Raw genomic sequence first — 16,402 nt, forward strand, 5'->3', positions numbered from 1 at the left:
GGAAATTAAAACACAGATACATTCCAACCATCTGTATTAGTAAAATGATAAATTCTATTCAATCCTTAATTTTCCCTACACCCTTTCCAGTCCGAAAAAAAAATCAAAAAGACGTCAAGCACAGGCTTATAGTCATTTTTTCTCTCTGTAAAAAAACAAGAAAAGCTTTTAATGGCCAAGTGAGACCGATAGGATCCAAATGAACCCCCCCCAAAAAAGGGGGGGTTGCGTATCTGAGCAATACAGAGATAACACGGACACAAACAAAGGAGATAGCTACTTCCGCATCCAGTGCTCAAAGAATATTGCAGACATTTGCAAAGCTTTTTGAGATGTTGTAATAATAAAATAATGACTTGGATCGCATTGTTGAGGAGTTTGGTGATAAAACGAGTGATCAGGAGAGGATTTATCAGTATGCATGTCCATAAAGAGGTATGTGAAAAATACAGCGAACAAGGAGTGGGGCTTGGCTGGAGATGCAGTACTGATGCCCTTTTGCTATGCAGAACCTTTTAAACCTGTTTTACTCTGGTGAAAAGAGAAATATTTTAAACAGCGCGTGTGAAAATAAATTGGAGCTGACTCGCCTGACAAGCACTGAATAAATGGACTGCAAAGGTTTAAAAGACAATGTTAGGAATATTAGATGTAAGTGCTCAGTACCACAATCTATGTTGAAACTAAATAGCTTGTTACTTAAATTTTCCTAATCACCTCTGTTCTAAGTAAACCTTATATCGCAGAGTAATTAACACTAGCACCGCCATAGCCGCTTTTTGAACAGCTTTTGCAATTCAAATTTAAATATCTCTGCATATTACTAAATATGAGTTAAATACCCATAAGGTGTTTCAGCTGCAGAATCGTAAAAATTAGTACATTATGCAGTGTTCTCTCTAAGGCTAAAATGCACGCATTTTTCACAGTAAGTGGCAACAACCTTTGCACTCAGTTTACTAACTTTCGCAAGTTATTATCATAAATATGAACCTCAATCGAGACTCCAGCCTTTTTACAAAGCATTACTATAAGCATATTTGTGTCTGTCTTGCAGCTGATTTTCTGATTTTCCTATGTAAAAATGTTACATTAGTGCAGAGCTTGCTCGAGCGACAGTGAATCTACTGGTAAAGGGCGGGCGAAGCAGGCGTCTGGCGATTCTCTCGTGCTGCTCGGTGCTGCTTGTGAACTTAACAGTTTTTAACTCATCATATAATTGAATACAAAAATCAGTGAAGCACAATCTTCCTGTGTTTAGAAATATTAATACTCCGGTAAACATAAATAAAAATCACAATACTCACACTTTGTTTTTTATTTCCCCTTATTTCAGAAAGAATCTCAAGCATTTTGAAACTGGTAAAAATGTAATCAGCACATTAATCGAAAATACACATTTAAGTGTATAGTAATTGAAGAAGACATACCATGTCCATTATTTGATTTGTTTATTCATCATGCAACTGTACTCCATCTCTCTGCTATAAGCTCAACATGTCTGCTGCACCAGTGAAGAAAAAAAGCAATGTATCAGTAAGACAGAGCTAAAAGAAATGATTATCTATATGAGGATGGTGCGATAGTATTCTTAGTTTTGCTGTAATTCATGTGATCAGTATCATAATGCCAGTTATAAACACGTAAAGAATAAGAAAGCAAACAATGGCAAAGCGCTGCATTCTATGCTGAAAAAATAAGACCTAAGGTACTGCGCTCAAGGCGGAGCTTGGCCGAAGTAAGTAAGCTAAATTAATTATTTCATTATTGTTTGTTTATTTGTTTCCACGCTACCTTCCTTTAATTAAGCTATAATTAGCAATTTTAAACCATGGCCGTTTTTTAATTGAATTATATTTTCTGACCATGAAGAAATTGGCTCAAAACTATATATTTTTCTAGCTATACAATCCTTAAAGGAAATTGATCACTTTACTGTGGAAAGGATGTAGTCACTACACTACACACCGTTTGTTTCATAAAGACGTTCTGTCTGGAGATACGTCTCTTTTTAAATCTTGCAAATAACACTGCAGAATTGGGAAATAAACAATTGAGAGGATTAATTATGCGTTTACATTAGAAGGGGCTCTATTTAAATTACAATCGGTTAATACATAGCAGTGAACCTGTTTTAGAGTCAGTCAACATGCCTTTATCAGTGTTTCATATTTTATCCTGGTTATTATTATACTGCCAGTAAAACGCTAAACTTAATTTGTGGTTTACGCTCACATGACAATGCTGGACTTTGACTACACTGTGTTATATTTTGTATTGTTATAAGATAAACAGGTATTTTCAAAACACCTTTATTTTAGACTGAACTGCTGTGTTAGTGGAAGACTGTAATTATGATTCTCACAACTTTGCTGGTCATTTGGTTTTCTGAACTGTTGTAATATAATTCTTAGTTTTTCCTGCTTATTTTAATGCCCGCAAACACTTTAACAGGTTTGAAGTGTCTTCAGGTGCTATACTTACTATTACAGCAACAAGAGTGATTGAAAAAATAAATTGTGGTAATATGTATTAAATTTACTTATTTAACTACCAACATTATATTTATGTTCAAATACTGTATTTAATTATTAATATGTTGATAAAAAGTGGGAACAAACGGAATTGGCCAATTTTGAAAAACAGAATTTGGTATTCCTAAGAATAGCCCTAAAGATGGTTACAATTGAAGTGCAGATGCCAGTGTTTTATGCAGGCCACCAGTTAAGCATGCAGTCTATATCTATGATAACAACCGACAGGGCTGCACAGGATCAGAGGATGAGTCAAACTTAGAGGCAGAGCCACAGTAAATGTCTTGTTTAAATTGAAAGTAAATTGTAAAGTTGTTGAGATACTTGTGTTGGAATATTGTTTCAAAATTGTATAATGCAACAAATATATTAAAAGGGTTAATGCATGGCCGAAGGTTTCTCACTGATAATGTACCCTTTCTCAGTCAAAAGGGCAAGTTTCTCAGTATCTAAAAAGCTTAGAGGGAATGCTGGTTATAAGCACTTGCTTCTTCAACTGCCAGACCCACATTTTATGCGACATATTGAAATTAATAAAATGTAGCCAATATTTAGTCTGGGCTTTGTAATAAAATCAGTCAATGTGAAATATCGTATAATCCTGTTGAGTGCTTGAAACACTGATGAAAGTCATTCTACACATCATATATTATTATTATTATTATTATTATTATTTACACTACATTGCTCAGGCAGAACGACTGTGCCACCCTGAGTGTTACGGTGCAAAAAAAAAAAAAAAAAAAAAAAAAGCTCTCTGCACAGATCAGTGACCGTTGGGACTAATGCTAAATGAAAGCCAGAGACTGTTGCATTTTACAACGCAACGAATTACGGTGTGGATATACTGGATCAAATGGCACAGCTGTATTCTGTCAAAGGTGGCCTGTGGCTGTTTTTTTTTATGTTTTGGACCTAGCAGCTATCAACGCTTTGGTTTTGTACAATGAGTTCACCGGCAACACCTGTTCACTTGGAAGGACTTCATTTTGCAGCTAGTCCTGGAGCTATGGCAGAAACATTTTGATAAGGACACGAAAGCCGGCTGGCAAATGCCCCTCAAAGGCAGTCTGTGGCAAATGCACTGGTACAGTTGAAAAGTCTGTTTTATACATAGATTGTACTTAGAAACCTGTAATAGAATTCTGAACAGACAGACAAAGCCTTTGATCTTAGATTCACTTAAAGCACTTTCACTTTGCATAACTTATGTTATATTTTTGTTTTTTGCTAGTTATTTATATGTAGGGTGGCACGGTGGTGTGGAGGTTAGCACCTCACAGCATCAGGGTCCTGGGTTCAATTCCGGCCTAGGTGTCAGTCTGTGTGGAGTCTGCATGTTCTCCCCATGTCTGCATGGGTTTTCTCTGGGTACTCCAGTTTCCTCCCACAGTCCAAAGACATGCTGTTCAGGTTGATTGGTCATTCTAAATTGCCCTCTGTGTGAGTGTTTGTGTGTGTGGGGTGCCCTACGATGGACTGTCATTCCATCCAGGGTGTAGCCCTGCCTTGTGCCGTGTGTCTGCTGGGTTAGACTTCGGCTCACCGCAACCCTGTAAAGCAGGGCTTCTCACTCAGTCCTGGGGACCCCCTGTGGCTGTTGGTTTTCATTCCAACCAAGCTCTCAATTACTTAACTAGACCCTTAATTGAACTGATAATTTGCTTAATTAGATCTTTTTACTTGTTTTCAGCTCTTAAATAGTGACAGAGTTCATGTTACTTATCAAATGTTATAGCTAACGTGAAATATGCAACTGTTCAACAGCTGAAAACAAGTAAAAAGGTCTAATTTAAGCAAATTATCAGTTCAATTAAGGTTAAGTAATTGAGAGCTTTGTTGGAACGAAAATCAGCAACCACAAGGAGTCGCCAGGACTGAGTTTGAGAAGCCTTGCTGTAAAGGATTAGGCGGTTAATGATAATGGATGGATGGATGGAATTTAATATGTGCATACAGCTTTATACACCTGTTTACACAGAAGTTTATTGTGTAAAGTTTATTTTATTGCATTTTTTCATGTTATATATAAATATATATATATGTGTGCTCTTTTTGAAAAAATAAGTTACATTTTCAATGTAAATACAGTGTCTGAAAAATGTTATGTATTATGTTGATAAACAAAAATATTAAGTTGTTTACGATTGTGTGTTTTTCATTTTCATATTGAAGCCGTTTTAAAATGGAGCTGCACATTTTCCGGGTGCGGCAGTTGTATGTAGTCCGAAATCTTGCCGGTTCCAGTGTTAAATCATACAGTTACCTAGTTAATTGATTTCAGCTGTGCAAAAGTCTAATATAATGTAAGTAAAATCCAGTTTTCTGAGTATATCACATTCCGTGGAAATTATAGGAAGGCTGTTTAGGCAATCCTGGTTCATGGTGGATCTCAGTTAATTCTTAATGAGTCCCATGCACGCGAGTTAGTTCATGGATAGGTAAATGCGCAGAGCATTTGGTGACATTCCGAAATGTGGATATCACTTGAGAATTCAGGATAAGTTGTAGGTGGTCAAACGCTGTTCTCTTGTCCTTGCCAGAAACAAATTTAGTAAACTAGAGCATTTCTGATGTGAGAGAGTCATCCAGATCTAAAGGATAGGTTTGCACAATGTAGAAGCTTTGTTTTTGATGTCATTCGGACATGTTCTGAAAGTCGGTAAGGAAGCCAAACAAACATCAGTGCAAGCAATCTGTTGAAAGAGTATCCAGAATCTTTAGGAAAGTATGGACACGAAATCTGTCAGCCCTGTAGTAAAACTTTTTAGACTGGGGCTTTTTACACTAGTTACAGTGGCTTGCGAAAGTATTGACCCCCCTTGGCATTTTTCCTATTTTGTTGCCTTACAACCTGGAATTAAAATGGATTTTCTGGGGGTTTGTATCATTTGATTTACACAACATGCCTACCACTTGGAAGATGCAAAATATTTTTTATTGTGAAACAAACAAAGAATAAGACAAAAAAACAGAAAACTTGAGTGTGCATAAGTATTCACCTCCCCAAAGTCAATACTTTGTAGAGCCACCTTTTGTAGCAATTACAGCTGCAGGTCTCTTGAGGTATGTATCTATAAGCTTGGCACATCTAGCCACTGGGATTTTTGTCCATTCTTCAAGGCAAAACTGCTCCAGCTCCTTCAAGTTGGATGGGTTCCGCTGGTGTACAGCAATCTTTAAGTCATACCACAGATTCTCAATTGGATTGAGGTCTGGGCTTTGACTAGGCCATTCCAAGACATTTAAATGTTTCCCCTTAAACCACTCGAGTGTTGCTTTAGCAGTATGCTTAGGGTCATTGTCCTGCTGGAAGGTGAACCTCCGTCCCAGTCTCAAATCTCTGGAAGACTGAAACAGGTTTCCCTCAAGAATTTCCCTGTATTTAGCGCCATCCATCATTACTTCAATTCTGACCAGTTTCCCAGTCCCTGCCGATGAAAAACATCCCCACAGCATGATGCTGCCACCACCATGCTTCACTGTGGGGACGGTGTTCTCGGGGTGATGAGAGGTGTTGGGTTTGCGCCAGACATAGCGTTTTCCTTGATGGCCAAAAAGCTCAATTTTAGTCTCATCTGACCAGAGTACCTTCTTCCATATGTTTGGGGAGTCTCCCACATACCTTTTGGCGAACACCAAACGTGTTTGCTTATTTTTTTCTTTAAGCAATGGCTTTTTTCTGGCCACTCTTCCGTAAAGCCCAGCTCTGTGGAGTGTACGGCTTAAAGTGGTCCTATGGACAGATACTCCAATCTCTGCTGTGGAGCTTTGCAGCTCCTTCAGGGTTATCTTTGGTCTCTTTGTTGCCTCTCTGATTAATGCCCTCCTTGCCTGGTCCGTGAGTTTTAGTGGGCAGCCCTCTGTTGCCAGGTTTGTTGTGGTGCCATATTCTTTCCATTTTTTAATAATGGCTTTAATGGTGCTCTGTGGGACGTTCAAAGTTTCGGATATTTTTTTATAACCCAACCCTGTTTTGTACTTCTCCACAACTTTGTCCCTGACCTGTTTGGAGAGCTCCTTGGTCTTCATGGTGCCGCTTGCTTGGTGGTGCCCCTTGCTTAGTGGTGTTGCAGACTCTGGGGCCTTTCAGAACAGGTGTATATATACTGAGATCATGTGACAGATCATGTGATACTTAGATTGCACACAGGTGGACTTTATTTAACTAATTATGTGACTTCTGAAGGTAGTTGGTTGCACCAGATCTTATTTAGAGGCTTAATAGCAAAGGGGGTAAATACATATGCACGCACCACTTTTCTGTTATTTATTTTTTAGAATTTTTTGAAACAAGTTATTTTTTTCATTTCACTTCACCAATTTGGACTATTTTGTGTATGTCCATTACATGAAATCCAAACAAAAATCCATTTTAATTCCAGGTTGTAAGGCAACAAAATAGGAAAAATGCCAAGGGGGGTCAATACTTTCGCAAGCCACTGTACACTGGGGCAATCGTGATCCTGCAGAGCACTGGGTGGTCGTCTCTGCTGTCGCTCTTCGCCTCATTATTTATTCAGCACTGCAGTTTCCATTGCACGGTTTTCAAAATCTTCAAAATGATCAGAATCTCATGCAAAAATGTTTTCAGAGATTCAAATAATTCAACTACCACTTACACGTCGATGTTTTCTACTTGAATGGATTTACTAGTTTTGTCGAACCTCTCCAGAATGTTCTTCCACAAGTCTGTGGGTTAAAGCGAAAGGAAGATTGAAGTTACCTTGCTCGTTAATTGTCTGTGTGGGCAGACTGGGTCCGACTCCTTCTACTGTACTACTGTCTAATTCTTCAGGCCTGTTATTTGGAACAGTAGTGCTGCCAAAACTCATGTTGACCAATTGTTCAGGTTAATTTGTTCTTGTCGTTACTTCATTTTTATAGGATTTAAAACCGAAATATGATAGTCTCTGAATTTCCAGCTAGCATTTTTTACTAGCTTGCTTTTCCTTTAGTTTTTTTGTTTTGCTGCACTGCTAGTTTTTCCATTTTTTTCTGTCAGTCTTGGTCTCTCTCTCTGTCTCTCTTGCTGTTCTCCAGTGTGCACGTGAACCAGTAGAGATGCAAGTGTTTAGATAGCAAGATCACTGGGCAAGTGGATTCGATTTTGAACTGTAAAATAACAATTTTTATTTATGTATTTATTTTAACCTGGGTTGCGGGACCCCTCGGTAGCTCAAGGCCCTGGACAAATGTCTCTGTTGCCCCCCCCTTAAATCTGGCCCTTGTTGTAAAGTAAGAATAATACATGATCACACATTGTAAAGCATTAATTGGACTGATAAGTCAAATAACATCCATATAGCCTACTGTATAGAATAGTGTTTCTGTTGCTACTAACTACTTTTATCCACCCCCAGTCTTATGCAGTATGCTTTTTTGACAGCATAGAACAAATGTTAGCTCTAATGATAAGTGCAGGTGTAAAGGTTTTTAGGTGGCAAACTGTGGAATGGATATTCAAGTTGCTGGCCTGCCACAGAGGCACATGTTTTTTTACATTTCAGTGGAGATACGTGGTGATTGTTTCTTAAACAGCTCTTTCTCTTTTGAGCTGTACACTGCCTCTCTTGTGCACTACATTGCATTGCAGTTTAATTAGCCTTTTCATTTTTGACACGTGATGGAATTGGAACCTGTATGCAGAATGCACACTATTGATGATATTAAAATAAAAACAAACTTGGCAGAGGCATTATTTCTTGTCTTATTTCTTCTGAACATTTCTTTTGTAATCATAGCTGTCCTGGTTCCGAAGTCATTAGGCAGACACTGTCATGAAATGAGTCTGCACTCACAGAATGGGGTTGATTCAGTTAGCATATAGGCTACAGAGCAGTTCAAAGGGCTACAGAGCAGTTCAAAGGGAATACTTAACATTGTACAAAACAATTGTTACATTTCACAAGCTCTATACATAAAAAAAAGTATAGAGATTCTTGTTACAGATAATTTAAATGGAAACACAAATACCATGAAGTAAATCGTGAGTTCAGGGACAAATTGAAACTTGCACAAGAATCCTAAAGGACCTATAAGCAGCGATTATGTTTGCCACATAAGAACATAAGAAATTTTACAAACGAGAGGAGGCCATTCGGCCCATCTTGCTCGTTTGGTTCTTAGTAGCTTATTGATCCCAGAATCTCATCAAGCAGCTTCTTGAAGGATCCCAGGGTGTCAGCTTCAACAACATTACTGGGGAGTTCATTCCAGACCTTCACGATTCTCTGTGTAAAAAAGTGTCTCCAATTTTCTGTTCTGAATGCCCCTTTGTCTAATATCCATTTGTGACCCCTGGTCCTTGTTTCTTTTTTCAGGTCGAAAAAGGCCCTTGGGTCGACACTGTCAATACCTTTTACAATTTTGAATGCTTGAATTAGGTCACCGCGTAGTCTTCTTTGTTCAAGACTGAACAGATTCAATTCTTTTAGCCTGTCTACATATGACATGCCTTTTAAACCCGGAATAATTCTTTGCACTCTAGAGCAGCAATATTCGAGGTGACCAGAACTGAACACAATATTCAAGATGAGGCCTTACTAATGCATTGTACATTTTAACGTTACTTCCCTTGATTTTTTTGCCTTTTTTATAGCTTCCCCACATTGTCTAGATGAAGACATTTCTGAGTCCAAAAACTCCTAGGTCCTTTTCATAGAGTCCTTCTTTAATTTCTTTATCTCCCATATGATATTTATAATGCACATTTTTATTTCCTGCATGCAGTACTTTTCTCTAAATGTCATTTGCCATGTGTCTGCCCAGTTCTGAATCTTGTCTAGATCATTTTGAATGACCTTTGCTGCTGTAACAGTATTTGCCACTCCTCCTATTTTTGTGTCATCTGCAAATTTAACACGTAGAGTTCTTAAACACTAGACAGCTGTGCTTCATACAAACACTCATTTTCTAATAAGGCAATTGTTCCATTGCTGAGTTATAAGTAGTAGGGCTGTGCTTGAAGGTTCATTCACTAGCCAGGAATTCAAAGGCAGTTCTAACCCTTCGAAGGTTCGTCAGGTTCATTCATGCACTGTATATATTTTTTAGTTTTTATTTTCTCTGTTAACAGAAACCGTTTGACTGTGTAAATGCTACAAATCGCATAGTAAATGTCACTTGCATGACGATCTTTTGATTTGTATAATGCATATTACTTAATCAAAAGTTGTTGTCTTAAGATCCCCTACCACATCATTATATGTAGCAACTCTATATGGCGCCACTGCTGTGTGGAGCAGGGTATATTTCTCAAAGCACTGGGGTTGTAGTGCTTCAGTAGAATATGTACTGAATACCTACAAGAAAGTGTAAGAGAAGTGCTGTGGTAGAATACGTACTGAATACCTACAAGACAGTGTAGCGTCAGAAGGGGGGTCATCCTATCATTCTGTGCATGAAAATAACAGAATTGGAATAGACAGAGGGGATCTTAAACCATTCTCTGTGTCTTTTTGGTCTGGTTACAAACTCCCCCAAGACAAAGAATGTTTTTAGAAAGTTGTAAACTAACTGCTGGACAAGTGTTTTTATCTCTACCTGTCACTGAAAGAGTAATTTTGGCACCAGTAGTGTTTTGCTGAGGGCAACTTCCAGACAATTCTGAGTACCTTGACACTAAGACGAGAAACAGTCCTTGTAGTAAATCCAGCTGACAGGGCGAAATAGTGGACCAGTGGAGAACAAGGGGCTACGTCGGTACGAGAACAACCAATGAGACACTTCACTGCCCAAAATAACCAGACTAACCAATCACAGGGTTGAAGTGAGAATTGCAAAACCCGCTGACTTTCAAAGTGTGAGCGAGCTTCTGCTGCTGCCCAGACATGCGTGCTGACCAAGTGTCCTCCCGCTAGAGTTGTTTTGGAGTTCGGAGGGAAGAAATGGATGCTACACTGCTCTGAAAAAAAGTTGCAGAGTCATGGGAGCATACGTGCTTGAATTCACAGAAGGCAAGGAAGAACCAGTGTTCTGAATAATGGCTAAAATCATCTTCTGAGGAAGGGCCCTGCCGTCTGTTCTACGAGAGACTGGATCAGTAAATGGGATACTGCATTAATAGTAAAGCGGGTCTTTGTTTCCACGTACAGTCGTACAGAAGAATTGCCACAAGAACACTTTCATAAACTATAGAACTTTTCAATTGCAACGCATTGGCTGAACTGAGTTACGTCTGATCAATGGAACTATTCCCAATGGGAAAACTGCCAACAACAAAGATAATGTTGCAAGCCTTGGAGATCAACAAGCTGATCTTCATTTGAAAAGAACTAGTTGTATTGCGAGCCTAAGCAATACAATGCGTACAGCAAAATACCGTCTACACTGGAACTGCGGATCTGGAAAGCTGCAGTATTCATCGACACAGATTGACATCTGTATATGGAAATCGATGAGTATTCAAAAAATGTCTAATATTAAATAATAAATCGAGAAAGTAACTGAAGCAAATGCTATCAAATTAAGTGGAAACTGTTCTAGAAGTAGAATATAACTTCCTGTTTTAGAGTGTGTGAGAAATGTATTATGTTTGTTTGAAATGTACAACTCAAAAGGAGTTGCCTTGTAAATGCAGAGAATTTCATCATTGCCCCATTTAAGTTAATTTTGAATATATAATCAACTGAGGTTGATAACATATTATTAATTTGGTACATCACGCCTAAACTTAACATGGTAAAACTAATTTGCTAAATTAAGTACTGGAATGTTGGATTCCGTTTTGAATGGGAAGTTGAATTCATTCTCGTGCATATTTATATGATCGATTACAACGAGAAACAGGTATTGAAAATACTAATGCAAAGTAGACACTTTGTGTGATAAGACATATTCAATAATACTAACCATGTATGCTAATGATGTTATGGTCGTTGTAATCATTTGACTATGGAATCAATGAACTGCATATTACTATTCACGCAAAGCTCTAACCAATAGCCTTTCCTTTCTGTAATATTAGATTAGTTGTGCACTCCTTTTTCCCTTAAATAAACGATTGTTTTGTATTTCTGACACGTTGTGTGGATGTCAATTGTTGTCAAGGGAATCCAAGTTCTACATGATATCACCGAGCTATGGTATGTCTCAGTTACAAACATTTGGCCATTCTTTTAAACAGTGCACCTAAGACTAATTTATATATAAATAAATTGTATACAAAAGTCACTACAAGACAGTGTAAGAGAAGTGCTATGGTAGAATATGTACTGAATACCTTGTGTACAAGACGGTGTAAAAGAAGTCCTATGGTAGAATATGTTTGAAACATCAGGGCTGAATTTCATTTTTGTGTGCTGGGGGGATTTCCCCCCCTATGCTGCAGCCAGTGTGGGGCTGTGGGGGGATTCCAAAATTTTAGGGGAAATGGCAAAAAAGTTTTTTGCATATAAAAAACTATATATATTTTACTGTATCATCATTAACTTTGTTGTCACATGCACACTTTAACCAGTCTTGTCCATAAAAACTTGTAGCTCTTGCAAAGTTGCCATTGGCCTCTTCATAGCCTCTCTCCTCCTTGCTCGGTCATCCAGTTTGGAGGGATGGCCTGATCTAGGCAGGGTCTTGGTGGTGCCATACACCTTCCACTTCTTAATAATTGATTTGACCATGCTCCAAGGGATATTCAAGGCCTTTGATATTTTTTTACACCCATCCCCTGATCTGTGCCTTTCAATAACTTTGTCCCGGAGTTCTTTTGAAAGTGCCTTGGTGCTTATGGTTGAGTCTTAGGTTTGAAATGCATTTTTTTCCAAAACTGTTTACTTATACTGCAGTGTACTGACTTTCTATAATGCTTAAATAGTGACCAAGAGTCACGTACGAGAGAATAAAGTCTTGCAGCACTTAAAATATCCAGCACTACTTTTTAAAAATTATTTATTTTAACTAGAACTACTCAGAATGCGGCTCGTAGTGCTTTCGTCACCAATACCCAGTTCCTTAGAGATTGTTTGTAGCATTTCAGGCATTTGAAATTGGGTGAGAAACACAGTAACTTGGTGTCTTAATATATCTGTTTGCATATATATACAGGTATTTACAGTATAATCGTAAATCTCGAAAAACTACTCACTTCTAAATCTTTTGTAGTCATTTTTGTATTACTTTAGTATAAATACATGTTAATTTGGATTCATATGTTGTTTTTTTTTACTTTATGTGAACGAAAAGACACACATTTGCCTGTTTTCCCATTGGAAATAGTGATATTTTGAAATATCACTGTCCTGGTCACAAAAGCAAAGTTTGTGGGGAATAACAGCCATTTTCTGTACTTTTGAGGCATAAGCAATTTGGAAATAACTTACTACCCAGGAACAAAAAAAAAAAAAAAAAATTGTTACACGGTGTAATCAATGCATCGATTCATTGATGCACCCCTAGCTAACACTAATAATTTTGATTTTCAAAACTGAGGACCATCCGCGACTCCCCCCTCCAGCTCGTGTTATCCAGAGGCAAACCTTTAATTTCTTCATTCGCCATCTCGACAGCAAAGCGCTGTATAGCATAAGCTGTATTGAAAGAAATCTCTCCAAACCCCTCTGCTGTTTGTGATTATTTTGTTCAATGCCTAGACAACTAAAAGAAAAGTTGAATGCAAATGGTGCAAGCGACTGTTGATGTGTCATCGAGGCACAACCAATCTCTGGGGTCACTTGACAAGCGTACGTTCATATTATTATTATTATTATTATTATTTGGTGACCGTAACTGATAACCTGCTTGGAGCAGTAACAATTAAAAATAAAGCTTTGTTTTGCTGAAGTCTGCTGCAGTTCTTTTAATTTGCAGCAATAAGATGCTGCTGCAATGCAAGCTTATTGCAGGGGTGGACAAATCACTATTAAGTGTGGTAGTCCGATGGGCTACCAAAGGAAAACTACGGTAACCCACCACAATTTTTTTTCTTCAACATTCAACAATCAACACTTAAATATCTGTAATTTTAAACTTGACAACAATCATGCAGTGCTACAGATATATAATGTTTTTTGTTTTTTTTTGTCAGCAGTAATCACTTCCAGAATTTTGTAGCAGTACAGTAATTTTAAATTTCCCACTAATTGGAGCAGTAAAGTTTTGTGATAATAAAATAAGTCAGGGTTTACCTTGGCTTTTATATTTCTGTAGTCTTTAGTCACTACTGGTATAGAATCCTTGCACCCTGTTTTTATTCTGTACCTTAAATTCCTATATACAGATATTGCACACTGTTTTGTAACATACTAATCGTGCATCCTACTATTCTGGACTTCTGGGTCCTCAACATGTTCCTGAAATAACGGAAGTTCAACATGTTGACTGCACAGCGTATCCTCCGGTCCGCCCAGCCGGGCGACTGGTTCACATCGATCGACCTGCAAGATGCCTACTTCCATGTCCCAATCAGTCCCGTGCACAGAAAATATCTATGCTTCGCCTTTCAAGGCACCATGTACGAATTCTGCGTTCTGCCCTTTGGCCTCTCGCTGGCGCCCCGCACATTTTCAAAGTGCATGGACACAGCACTGGCTCCATTCAGGCTGCGGGGTATTAGTATCCTGAACTACCTGGACGATTGGCTAGTTTGCGCATGTTCCAAAGCACGTGCCGAGGCTCACACCAGACAGATCATAGATCATGTGACGAAGTTGGGGCTCTTCATACATCAACAGAAGAGCAACTTTGTACTTGTCTAAGTCCAGTGTTCCTGGGGATCAAATTGAACTCTGTGAGCATGCTTGCCTCACTATCGGAAGACAGGATTCGGTCGTTGGAAGTCACGCTCTCCCAATTCAGGGAGGATGCTCTTCTACAGGTCAGAACTTTTCAAAGGTTGTTGGGGCTGATGGCAGCCGCCTCGAGAATCCTTCCACTAGGGCTGCTAAGAATGTGCCCGCTTCAAGCATGGGTGAATGGGCTCAAGGTATCCCTGGTCCGTGATAGACACCGGCTGGTGTCTGTCTGGGCCTCGGATCTTCCCTCCCCTCCCCCCTGCACAAAGGAAGTTGCCTGGGCTGGGGAGCGGTCTGGAATGGGAGGGGAATAAGAGGTCAGTGGAATGGACCTTGACAGTAGGCGCATATAAATGCCCAAGAATGCAAGCAGTAGCCCTAGTGCTCTCTCATTTTCACCAGCAGTTAGTGTACAAACACGTGCTGGTCTGGACGGACAACACGACAGTGGTCGCCTACACCTGGCCTTCACCATGTGGTGCACATACTCCTGTACTCCCAGCTCCCAACTCTGGGTTTGGCCGTTGAACGGAGCCATCTATCCAGACGAGGACTGCGAGATGCAGTAGTAGAGACACTACAGTCTACTAGGGTGCCTAGTACCAGAGCTCAGTATTCGTATAAATGGAGGGTATTCCAAAACTGGTACATTTCTGGGGGTCACGACCCTGTTACTTGCTCTATTGAGACAATTCAAACCTTCTTTAAATCTGCATCTACTCTGACGGTCTACTTGGCAGTAATATCGGTGTGCCACGATAAAATTGACTCTGTGTCCTCTGGGGCACACTTCCTGGCAGTGCAATTTCTTAAAGGGGCCCAGAGGCTCCGTCCTCTGACAAAAACCATGGTCCCTAAATGGGATCTGGGGCTGGTGCTGGGGGTCCTTACTGTTCCCCCATTTGAGCCCACGGCCTCAGCAGATCTGTCCCCCGTTTCCCTCAAAGTGGTGTTTTTGTTAGCCATTACGTCTGCCAGAAGAGTAAGTGAGCTTCATGCGCTGTCCATGTATGGCTTTCACTGGTAATGACTCACGGGTAACATTAAGAACTAACCCAGCCTTTTTGCCAAAGGTGGTCTCTTCATTCCATATTAACCAACCAGTGGTTTTGGATGCTTTCAGACCTTCCCCGCATGAGTCAGAGGAGGATTGCAGACAGCACACGCTTTGCCCGGTCCGGGCTCTGTGCTGTTACCTTGAGACAGTCCAACCAGCTGTTTGTCTGCTACAGGTCCCGCTCTAGAGGTCAAGCCCTTTCGAAGCAACGTCTAGCACACTGAATGGCAGATGCCATACGCTTGGCATATGAACAGACAGACTCCCCTTTGCTGGGGGACATTTCGGCCAAGCAACTTCTTGGGCTCACATCCATGGCACCTCATAGGATTAGCTTTGCAATACTGCTCCCTGGACAGTTAGACATTTGTGCATTTTTACCGCCTTGATGTTGCAAACCGAGCAAGGCCCTTCCTGGGCTCTAGGTTGCTGCAGACGGCATGCCCTTAGGCATCATGAGGGCTGTAGAGGCTATCGCCATGGGGCTGTACTATCGGTAATCTGGAGCCATGACAGCTTTGGTACAGCTTCCCATTCAGTAATGGTTGTCTTCCACTTGAAAGGGAGCGTTAAGTTATTACCACAACCCAGGTTCCCTGAAAAGAATGACAACCGTTACCCTTCGAGGCCGTGTCCCCAGCTGATCGCCAATTTCGAAAATGGCGATATGCTACTGTGAGGACGTCCCTCTTCAGCAGGAGGTGGGAGGGACTTCCCCCTCACAGCAGGGCCCTGATGGGGCAGCTTTTTTGTATTTGCTCAGTGATTGACGGATCAGAGGCCGCTCTTCCCATTCGGTAATGGTTGTTGTTCTTTTCAGGGAACCAGGGTTATGGTAATAACCTAACGTTCTGTTGTGTGAACTGCGCAGATCTGTACAGAACTTCGGAAATCTGCTCCACAGGAATGCACTCATTAATTTCTGTATTGCCTTAAAGCAGCAGGGGTCGTATTTGTTCTTCCATGGCTATAAAACAGATCCCCAGTATTTTTGGGAGGTCTTAAATGACTGTTTTTTAGTTGGGAATTACAGCGGTACGCTCCCTTATGTGGAGCACTGATCATATGAAACAGTTTTTGCC

At 39.9% G+C, this 16,402-nt stretch overlaps 1 protein-coding gene across 6 annotated transcripts in view; it reads left to right on the forward strand.

Moving 5' to 3' along the window:
* LOC121318624 (WD repeat-containing protein 44-like) overlaps positions 1-16,402 on the forward strand; it is a 121,502-nt gene that overhangs the window by 35,310 nt on the left and 69,790 nt on the right. The gene's annotated exons all lie outside the window — the stretch shown is intronic.

This window comes from Polyodon spathula, chromosome 7, assembly GCF_017654505.1.
Source record: "Polyodon spathula isolate WHYD16114869_AA chromosome 7, ASM1765450v1, whole genome shotgun sequence".
NCBI lineage: Eukaryota > Metazoa > Chordata > Actinopteri > Acipenseriformes > Polyodontidae > Polyodon > Polyodon spathula.